This window comes from Cryptomeria japonica, chromosome 2 (genome assembly GCF_030272615.1).
Source record: "Cryptomeria japonica chromosome 2, Sugi_1.0, whole genome shotgun sequence".
Lineage (NCBI taxonomy): Eukaryota > Viridiplantae > Streptophyta > Pinopsida > Cupressales > Cupressaceae > Cryptomeria > Cryptomeria japonica.
Window position 1 is genome coordinate 446971115 of NC_081406.1, and position 12392 is coordinate 446983506.

The following is a 12392-nucleotide window of genomic DNA, read 5'->3' on the forward strand; positions in this document are numbered from 1 at the left end:
GAATCAAAAATTCATACGAGCCTCTTTCTAGCCTAGTACAACATACTTTGTGCACTAAAATGACAAGGAATCCTGACTCGTATGAGCTTTTAGGAAAATTGAAGTGTCATACGAGATCCCTTTCTAACTCGTACAGTCTTAGAAAAATGCTCGTACGATCAGGAAAAGTCTGTCATATGAAATTCTGCTTTTGTGTTTTCAGAACAGGCTGCATTATCATGGTTTCATGCTTTCATTTGATTGTTACTAATGCTAATCCTGATCTATTTCTAAGTTTTTTGGCAGCCTAACTAGTTTTTGCAAGACAATTTGTTGAATATTATGCTTGTCAAAGAATCATTGCATAAAACACATCATCACTACTAATGCGTCTATTTCGCAGGTTGCCTAAGAGAATTCGACTAAACTCTATGTCTTCTTTAATCTTTCTAGGCACATTTAATTTTGCTAAAGGAATGAACAATCATGCATTTTGTGTTTTTGATGATAGGCGATTATTCTCTCACCTTTCTTAGGTGATTAGAAAGCTAGACTCATCATTTTCTTTCATTAGTGCATATCTCTTAAATCCATTACGGTCGGTGAGAGGGGAACAACCTAAGTGGGAATGGTTAATGCCAAGTAATCCAACCCCCTATAAAATAAATGTGATTTGATGAAAATCAAGTCAACGACAGTGCTTGGGAATAGCTCTCCTTCGTACCTTCAGGTATATCAAACCTTGGTTTTCAAGGTTGGGAGACCTCTTAATTGAGTATTATACCTCAGCATGCTGAACGACTCCCTTACTAGTTCTGGTTGAATTAGAAGCTATCTGATTCACCTCCGAAAGGGTGATAATCTTTGTACAAGAGAGATAGTAACTCTCCCAAGACACTTGCCATATCATACCCCCATTAGTGTTTGGAGTCGGATAATACAGTTTTCATAATGCATTGTGTGAGACATAGCGGCCATATTCTGATTAGCTTTTGGGTGTGTACCTAAGATTGCAAGCAAAGGTTTTCTCTCCTCAGCCAATTTACTTAGCGTTTAGCATGCTTGGAGTCACTTATCACATCATGTGTTTTCTATGTATTCATCCCTAAATTGAAAAATCAGACATCAAAAACTGGAAAACATAAGCAAAACATCAAAATTCACTAATCAAAATTCGGCAAAACAAACATTTTTCTCTGCTCTATTATATGTCGTACGAATCAGGATCTCTGTTGTACTATCTGGTGATTTGTCATATTACTGAGTATTCTCTTTCATACGAGATATCTATTTTGTCATATGGTTCATAAAGTTTTGTCGTACAAGTCTCTGCTTCTTCAAAGGAAATTTCTGATTTGTCGTCTGTTCTTGTATCTTTTGTCATATGAGTCTCTATTTTTATTAGTTCAGAGCTACCACTTTGCATGACTTTTTTAGGGTTGTCATTCTGCTTGATGAATTTGTAGTAATCATAAATATTTGTTATCTGTCGCTTTTTTATTGGATTGTCTCCTTGGTTTGCTTGGTCAAGTTATCATCCGTCAAAATCAGACTCTAGAAGATAAACACCTCAATATTTTCAAGTGCTCACCCTCAACAAGTTCAAGATCTAAACATCTTAAAGTGCATTATCATCCTCTTTGATAAACTGATCACTCAAACATAGTTTCTCATCAGGATCTATCATCCTTTATCACAAAACTGAAACGTTTGGTCAGGATAATCTTGTCCCACATCATAGGATATATTGTTCCTACTAGACTTGGTTTTATCAAATCATCATCATTGCACTCCAAAACTGAAGATCAAAAAACTTGCAAACTTTTAAACACTGCAATTATCTTTGCATGTCCTATCATTATAGCGTATCTACCTTGACAATTGATCACTTACCAAAACAACTTTTGGACAATCAAATTCTAGCACAATATCTAACACACGTGTCTAACTAGAGCTTAGAGAGGAAGAATCATAGAGACTGAAATTGAAACATTGGAAACAAATATAATCATGGAACATGAAGATGAAATACAAGTTGAAGAAGAAATAATAGAACAAAATATCAGAGAGATCAAAAAGGATCCTCAATTCGATAAATTTATGCAGAAATTGTTGGAGGAAGAAAAAGAAAAATATTTCCTAATGTTAGCCAAATCTGGTGCTACACTCTCCCAAGATTTTGATGTAAACAAATTGACACAAAAGAAAAGTGATCCTCTTCCTAATAACGAACAATATGAGGATATCTTTGGTCTCAAAATGAATGACATGTCAATTCTTAGTAACACCGGAACCAATGAAGAGACTCACATTCCCAAAAGAGATGAAGTAGAAATTTTGAATAACATTCAATCCAATGAAGATACAAGAAGGTGTAGAGATGATACAAGAGGAGATCTAGATCCTCCTAGAATACAAAATCAGGGTTATGCAAGAACAAATCATGTTGATAATACTATAACAACTCTCACACAACAACTACAAATAATGCAAACACAAATTCAAGATATGCAAAGAGGAAATGTTAGACAATACTCACTTTAAGAAATCTGTCCTTATCCATTCAACAGAAATCTAAACATGATACCATTTCCTATAGGTTTTGAAACTCCTAGATACAAAAAATATGATGGAAGCACTGCCCTCAAGATCATATACGAGAATTTTGCACAATGAGTATGGAGTTTTCACATGAGGATACCTACTTAATGAGACTATTTCTGAAAAGCTTAACTGGACTAGCTATGGAATGGTTCTCCAAACTTCCACCTAGAATCATATCATTTTCAGAGTTGGTGGATAAGTTTGTTTCACAATACTCTTACAACATGCATCATGAAGTAACAATGCTAGACATATGTAACACCAAATGAAAGAGTAGAGAACCTTTCATGACATTTTTACAACGATGGAGACGGTTAACTTCACGGTATCCTCATACAGTGCCAGAGAATGAAAAAATGGACATATTCATCGACAACTTAAATGATCAAATGAGTTATTACTTAAAAATACAAGGAAATCAAAGTTTTAGAAAAATGATTGATAATGTAATCAAAATGGAAGAAGCCATGATAAAGAAAGGCGAATTGAAAATATACAAAGAAGGAGTCCAGCCTTCTAACAACAACAATAACAACAATCACAATGATAAGCCAGAGTTTTGGAATAGAAATCAAAATTTAGTCAATGATGGAAGAGTCGATAACAACAATGTGAAACCAAAGCAACCAGTTTTTAATTTATCTACTCACTCAGGAGCGGATCAACAAAACAACAATCACCAAAGAGCAACTATCAAAACTTTCTTTCGAAGATAATTTACAAACATTGGTGAACCCCTGGGGTCAGTATTAAAGCACTTATCGCAAACAAATTGATCACTTTGCCAGAGGAAAGTAACTACGAACCTCAAATAAAACCACCCTGGTGGAATGATAATCAATATTGTGATTTCCATCAAAACAAGGGATACCACACAAATAATTGTTAGAAGTTGAAACATGACATACAAGATTTGATTGATAACAGAGTAATAACTGTGGATGGACATACAACAAATGAATCTCATACAACTTTTAAGACTCTGCTTCCAAACTATGAGAAGGGTGAATCATCAACAACGAATAATGGTAAGGGTAAAGAGAAGGTAAACTACGCTCATACATATGACAATGTGGTAAATGTGATTGTAGTTAAAGAAAACCAAAATCAAGAACATGCTCATGCTATCACAAGAATCAAAGCCAAAGTTGTTTTGCTGGGTTCTACAACAAACGCATCATCCACTACAACAAAACAATACAGTCTAGTGGAGCAATTGTAGAAAACACCCGCACATATATCCATCTTAGAACTTTAAAAACTTTTACCTACACACAAAGAAATTCTTGAACGAGCATTAGTAGATACAACCGTATCCAAATATCTTGATATCAATTAATTCCAAACCATGGTGGAAACCCTCACAACCCCTCATTGCTTATCATTCACTGAAGAAGACGACACGTCCTTACAACATCACCACAACACTTTTTTGCATATTGAAGTCCTCATTCACAAAACACAAGTTAAACGTGTTCTAATAGATGGTGGAGTTGGCCTAAATATTTGTTCATTGAGTCTTGTTCGTGCCTTAGGATATTTAGAAGATGCAGTTGATGTTCAGAAAAGGATCACCATAAAATCCTATGATGAAGAAGAACATTCCTCCAGGGGAATTGTGATACTACCCATTAGAGTGGGACCTTTGCAGAAAGACACAGCATGCCAAGTTCTAGACTTGGACTTATCATATAATGTGCTCCTGGGGAGACCATGGATACATGACTTGCAAGTTGTCCCATCAACATATAATCAGTGTGTCAAATTTTCCTACAATGAACAAGAAATCACAATCTCTACAGATTAAAATCCATTTCAATACTGAAGCAATCTAAAAATGGCTCAAGAAGTAATTGTTCCTCATAATAGGGAGGCAACATCTTTGAACACACAATCCAAGGAACAATGATTTGACTCTATTTTATCAAGCATGGAAAAAAAATGCAGCTAAGAGACCGAGGGAACAGAGAATATTCAATATCATAATTACCACTTTCTCCTAAATCCTTGGAAAAACTATCAAACTCTAAACAACAACCAACTGTGAAACACCTTCCGATATTTGATGGAGCATTCATTAGTGTTGGAACCTTATTAGAGGAGATAGAAGACAAAGATGTGCTACAGTGGCTATACAAAGATGAAGAAGTTAAACAAAAGGTCAACAATATCAAAATACCTATAGAAAAATATGGAAAAGGATCCAATATTCTTCAAAGGATGGGATACACTGGAACAGGTCCTATAGGAAAAAGAAAAGAAGGTATCTCAGAACCTATTCAGCCTCATACTCAACAAACTTTAGGCTAAACAGGCTTAGGGTATGGATAAGTTAATCTACTAGAAAACACATCTTTTAGTCAATAACAAGAGGAATATGAAAATAGACAAGAACAACTGGCAATTGAAAGGGAAGAAAAATCAGCTAAGCAACAAGCACAAGCAAACACAGAATGGCAAAAGAAGCAGTCCTCAAATCAACAGAAAAATAAAACTAAAAGAATCTCTCAAGCAGCATTAAATCTCAATCAAAACAAACATGAACCTAATATTAATCAAGGAGAACTCATAACAAGATTGACAGAACTCAATCTCAGTCTGGAAGAAGTTGAATATGAAAGAAGGAAAAATATAGCCAAAAAAGTAGAAGAAATACTATATGAACAAATCTGTAAATTGCAGGCTACAAGTGATATAGATTCTAATGAATGGGAATGGGATTCATATCACTCTAAAGAATCAAATGAAGAAAATTGTTTTGAAGAAGATGTAGGAGTCAATGTAGTTTACATGTATGCAGGACAAATGTCAGGAACTAGTCCACTTGAATTCGAATCACATTCGGCTAACTTGGACTTAACCGAGGACAATCAGGAGCTTCTTATATGAGGTCATTCTAATGAGAGTACCGTTCTAGACATCGACATACATATTGAAAACTTTGATACATCTATCATGACCCTTGATATCCTTGAAACGTCCCAACCTGAAGATCCCTTACCTCTACTCTACCCTAAGCTTATTGATTGGGAAAATGAAGGACATACTTCCATTGATACCTTTCCAAATGACCATGCCATATCTATATATCTTAACACAATTGAACCCATAACAAATTTCACCGAGAATTACAGCAACGCATCTTCCGATCAAGTGGGTGTCAAATCTCCTAGTTGCAAAAGTGAAAATAAAGAAAACAATATCAGGTCTAATGTTGAAAACCATTTCTTGGCAACATTAGATCGAGAAAAAGTAAAAAAAAAGGATGCATCTAATGGTGAAAACCTCCTTGAGGTGCCAGAAGATGGGAGATTTGACACTTTACTTGAGCCTTATCAAGAAAGGTCATCCATTTTGATCAAACCAAGAGAGGTTGTTAACATTGGCACAACAGAGAAACCAGAGATTCTTCATCCAACAACTTCTTTGTCTGACCAAGAAATGCAACAATATGTGGAATTCTTCAAATGACGATAAATCAATTTTGCTTGGTCATATGCAGACATGCCAGGGTTGGATCCAGAGGTTATTATGCATCACTTGAATGTTAATCTAGGAGCCAAACCAATTAAATAGAAGTTACGGAAGATGCATCCTCATATTGCTCTTCTAGTCAAGGCAGAACTAAAGAAATTATTGGATGTCGGATTCATTAGACCGGTAGCTTATCCTCAATGGGTATCCAACATCATTCCTATTTCAAAACTAGATAAAAGCATCAAAATATGCATAGACTTCAAACATCTTAATATTGCCTGTCCAAAGGATGACTTTCCTTTGCCTAACATTGACATCATTGTAGATTTAACTGCTGGACACTCCATGTTTTCTCTAATGGATGGTTTCTCCAGATACAATCAGATCAAAATAGCGCCGAAGATCAAGAAAAGACAACTTTCACATGTCCATGGGGAACTTTCTGCTAGAACGTCATGTCTTTTGCACTAAAGAACGTTGGTGCTACATATCAAAGAGCTATGACAACTATATTTCATGACATGATGCATACATTCATGGAAGACTATGTGGATGACATCTTGGCTAAATCATACAATAGAGAAGAACATATAGAGATATTGGAAAAGATCTTTGACAGGTTAGAACAATACAAGCTATGGCTAAACCCTAAGAAATGTGATTTTGGTATAACTTCAGGAAAACTATTGGGATACATTGTTTCAGCTAGAGGTATTGAAGTAGATCCAGCTAAGGTTAAAGAAATCATGGAAATTGTATCTCCCAATAATATCAATCAACTAAGATCACTACAAGGAAGACTCCAGTCAATCAGAAGATTTGTGGCTAAACTAGCAAATAAATGTCAACCATTTACTCATCTATATCATAAACATGTTAATTTCAAATGGGACCATCAATGTGAAGATGCATTCAACAAGATCAAGGCATATCTCATACAACCACCCATTCTAATGTCACCAATTCTAGGAAAGTTGTTATTACTCTATGTATCAACTATCGAAGCATCATTAGGAGTTTTGCTCGCACAACAGGACAATGAAGGAAAAGAACCAGCCATCTACTACATCACCAGAACACTAGTGGGAATGAGATCAACTATTCACCAACACAAAAAGCATGCTTGGCAGTAGTTTTTACTTCTCAAAAATTATGAAACTATCTACTATCTCATTCCATCAAGTTAATAGCTAAAATTGATCCTCTGAAGTATTTGCTTAGCAAGGCCACATTGACAGGATGACTAGCAAAATGGATCATGATTCTAAGCAAGTTTGATATTGAGTATGTTGATAGAAAAGCTATCAAGGGACAAGTCATTGCAGACCAACTAGTAGAGACACCACTTCAAGATGATGATCCTTTACAGATTGAGTTTCCTGATGCTGATATCTTAACAGTCACCACAAAAACATGGCAATTATACTTTGATGGTTCATATGCACAACACAGATCAGGAGCAGGTATTCTATTCATTACACCACAAGGTCATACAATCCCAAAAGAATACAAATTAAGCTTTCCATGCACCAATAATACACCAGAATATGAAGCTCTGGTTACAGGTATCAAAATGGCTATAAAATGGAACATTACACAACTACAAGTCTTTGGAGACTCTCAGATCATCATCAATCAAATCAATGATGATTATCAAACAAAGGATGAAAAATTGATGCCTTATAAAAAGATGGTTGATGATATCAAGAAATAATTCATAGAAATAACTTTTCAACAAATTTCAAGGAATGACAACAAAGCAGCAGATGCCATGGCTACACTTGCTTCTCTCCTTCAGACACGGGAAAATCAACAGCATTATGAATTCTTGGTGGAAGAATTGTTTTACCCTTCTCATAATTGTCTAGATTCTCAAACTATTTCTCACCTTATTGGGCATAATTCCTCCCGCTATGGCCAAACTTACACATACCTAAAAGATAACATCCTACCTCTCAACTTATCAAAAAACCAAAATAGAAACTTTATTCACCAATCCTCCCATTTTACTCTCGTCGTGGATACCCTATTTAAACGAGGTCTAGACGGTACTCTCTTAAGATGTCTTGAACAAGAAGAATCTGAGAAGGCCTTACATGAAGTCCATAACAACGTTTGTGGCACTCATTCAAGTTGTCTTACCCTTTCGAAAAAAATCATATGCTTGGGCTATTATTGGTCGACTAAGGAACAAGATTCTTTTGAGATAGCTTGAACATGCAAACAATGCCAGATCCATGGGAATTTGATTCATGCAACAACACAAGAACTTCATGCTTTAGCAGCATCTTGGCCTTTTTGTCAATGGGGTCTTGATCTAGTAGGAAAGATAAATCCTTCTTCATCTAATGGACACAAATTCATCCTGGTAGCTTCAAAATATTTTACAAAATGGATTGAGGTAGTTTCTCTCACAAAAAGGAAAACAAATTGTTGCATTTATCTTGAATTACATCATTTGGCACTATGGAATACCAATGACCATTATCACTGATAATGGGTGACCATTCAAGAATTAGGATGTACAAGAGCTATGTGAGAAGTTCAAGATCCAGCAAAGATTCTCCACACCCTATTATCCACAGGGGAATGGGCAAACAAAATCATCTAAAAAAACTATTATGAAAATCCTCAAAAAGACAGTGAATGATGGTGGAAGAGATTGGCATGTTCAACTAAACCCTGCTCTATGGGCATACCGTAGCAGCATTTGCACACCAATAGGTGCCACACATTTCTCTCTTGTATACTGATCAAAACCAATACTGCCAATAGAAGTAGAGATACCCTCTCTACGTGTATCATTAAAAGGTCTCATCCCAGATGAAGAACATCGAGTATCTAGACTGCAAGAGTTAGAACTGATCCATGAACTAAGACAAAATGCCTTTGATCATTTAAAGGTATATCAACAAAGAATGTGTTGGAGTTATAATCATAAGGTTAAACCACGAGTCTTTCAAGTTGGAGAACTAGTGCTAAAGGAAAATCCACGCAACCAGGCAGATCAAAAAAAGAAATAAAAGTTTGAACCATACTGGTTAGGTCCAATTGTGGTCACATCAGTATTTGGATCAGGAGCATATCAGCTATCAACATGGGACAAAGATCATCTCGAGGAACCTATCAATATTATGCATCTGAAAAGGTTTTATGTCTGAAAAAGAAGAAAAATAAAAAATAGTAAAAAAAGAAAAAGAAAAAAAAAATCAAATATGAGAAAAAGTGCAATAAATACAGATGATAGAAACCTAGCAAACAGGTGCTATCTGTCTGCTAGCTCTTCCATCTATTAGTTCATGCATCTTTCCACTTGTATTCATTCATTTTCCATTAGCGTTGACCATCATAAATCCTTTGTACATACGCAGACATTCCAGGTGGCTTCTTGCCATGGTTTGAACCTTTGGGTATATAATAACAACTTTGTTTCTAGGCTTGGGACAAAATCCTACACCTAGTTGAGGGAAAAACTCTTGATCATTTTGAGCTTAATCAAACAAGTCAAACAATAGTTAGACAACTCTTATCAAGCAAAAACTAAGACACATCCAACGTTGAACATGAGATCAAACCATCAACTATCAAGCTATCACAAAGGCACCTAAGCACATCACACACTTTTCAGTGGATAATATCTTTTGGATAACGATTTTAACATGATTGTTCAAACTTTTCTATATTGATTTCCGCTATCAGGATTTCTGAGTGACTCTAGGATGTCTTTGAATAGAGGAACAAGGAAGGAACGTGATATTTTTCTTGTCTTTTGTCTGTAAATTGATCATTAACATGTGCAAATTTGTCTCAAGACATGATCATCAGAGTATCATCAAAGACATTTCTGAATTGTGTATTGAAATGATTAATACTACCTGTTTTATGCAAGCAACACTTAGGTCATCACAGTTCAATTATACCTCGATGCTTGTAGTAACTTGCTATATCAAAATCTAGAATATAAGTGCTTAGGTCATCATGGTTTAATTATACCATCGATGTTTGCACTCAATTCCCACATTTCTAAAGCTCAATGATGACAAAACACAAAAAATCCAATGACTGGTCCGATCGTAGCTTTGCATTTTAGCTTGCATTTCATTATTGCATGAGATCCCACATGCTCCTTTTATCCAAGGTTAAATCTATTGCAGGAATCATCAAAGTATCATCACAAGTGTATACGCAATTAGACGAATGACTCATATCTCTTCAGATATTATCAACCTAGCGAAAATCTTATGCTATCTCTCTCAATAGAATCAACATCAGCATATCCAAATCTTTCTGCAACTTGATATCAACAAACTGTCAGTTCTTTATGTATATGCATGTAAAATTCATCTTAATAAAATATCAATTAGAAATCAAGGGAAATCATGAATCCCTATCTAATCAAAGAATCAAACAAACATGACAATGAAATAATGCAATATAAAGAAATAAGAATTATAATAATTCAATGAAACTCCCTATTCCAAGATTGCATATCGCTTCCATTGCTCTTCTCTTCTCCGTGGTATGATGGCTCTCAGATATTAAGCTGGTAACCTGCATGTGACACAAAGATTCGAAGTTCGTGATTATTGAAAATGGAGATTGGATGCTCAATTTATAGGTTTTTGGAGAAGATTGTTCAAGAGGTGGAACTCAAGTGAGCTCACATGAAAATTGATAGTTGAACTGCTGATTGTAGGAGTGGAACTCAATAGATGGAATAGATTAATTGAGTCAATTGATTGAGAAAAAGTTGATTGAAGGAAGAAAAAGAATGATTGGTGGAAATAAAGAAGATGACACAGAAAGCTTAATTTAGAAAAAGCTAACTAAAAGATGGAAATAGAAGTTGAAGAGATAAATGATTTAATTAATTAATTAATTTAGCATGTGCTTGCATTTAGATTTAGATTTTCAATTTAATCTTTGCATGAGATTTATTCAAATAATTGAATTTTTTTTAATTCAATTTAGTAATTGAATATATTTAGAACTCGACTTTGATTTTCAATTTGGTTTTTGAAATCATGCACATGTAATTGAATTTGGAAGAAATTAGAAGAATATGAAATTAAATGAAATTAGAATTTGGGGATTTGGAAATGGAAGAATTAATTAGCTAATTAAATAATTTAAAGAAACTATTTAATTATGTAGAAATGAAATTTAATTAAATAATAAAGATTATTTAATTAAAGGATTAAAATTACAATTAATTAAATAATAAAATGTTTAATTAATATTTAGAAGAGGGTTGAATGATTAGATGATTGGAGATAGAAATTGAAAATTAATTTATTTAAATAATGAAGATTATTTAAATTGGGGAATTAACCATAATTAATTAAATAATAAATATTTAATTAACATTAGAAAATGGTTAAAATGATTAAATGATGATAGAATAGGAAATAAAATAATTAGTAAGATGATGAGGAAATATGAAATTAGAAGAATATGATTAATTAACTTAATTAAATAATTAAAAAATTATTTAATCAATTAGAAGAATAATTAATACATGATCAATGAGACATTTTTAGGTGTCTACATTTGCCCCTCTTTGAGATAAATTTGGAATGACATTGTTTCAAATAAAACAAAAAATTCTGCCCCAATATGCCTCGGTACTGCTGTATAGTGTAAATATGCCCCCACGGAAAAGGTGGTTGGAAAATTCCAAAATTGAGACCATGTTTTCGATATCAGTTTAATGAGCAAGCATGCAAAATTTTGTGCAATTTGGAGATCATTTGAGTAGGCTACAAGGTGTTTGAAGCTGGTAGGGACCACGGGCATCGAGGTGTCAAAAAACCCTAATTTTGAGCTATAAATAGAGATTTTTTAGGTTTTCATTTGCTCATTTGCAATTTGGTAATTCCTTGGTTTTCTTTGCAATTTGTGTGCTTTTTTCTGAGTATTTGATCGTCATGGCTGGTTATAGAGCTCGAGTGCACCTGTCTGACTAAGTACGTTCATATCAGAGACCTCTTGGGATTGGTGGCATGGTATTTTTCCCAAATTTTTCCTGATTTTAGCCTATTTTTCAAAAAAAATTCCATGATAAATTTTTGCACTGTGTCACGCAATCGCTTGTCAATGTTTACGCATTAGTGTTAACTGTACCGCAAATGCTTTAACTATTACGCATGCATCCTAAGTGTTACGCATTAGTATTAAACATGCTGCATTCTTATATATCATTACGCATAAGTGTTTATTGTTACACATGAGCTCATATCATTATGCATTACCATCAAACATCACGCAAGAGTCATAATTGTACTGCCTTAGTCATAACTATCATGCATTCATTGTAAATGTAATTTTTTTTC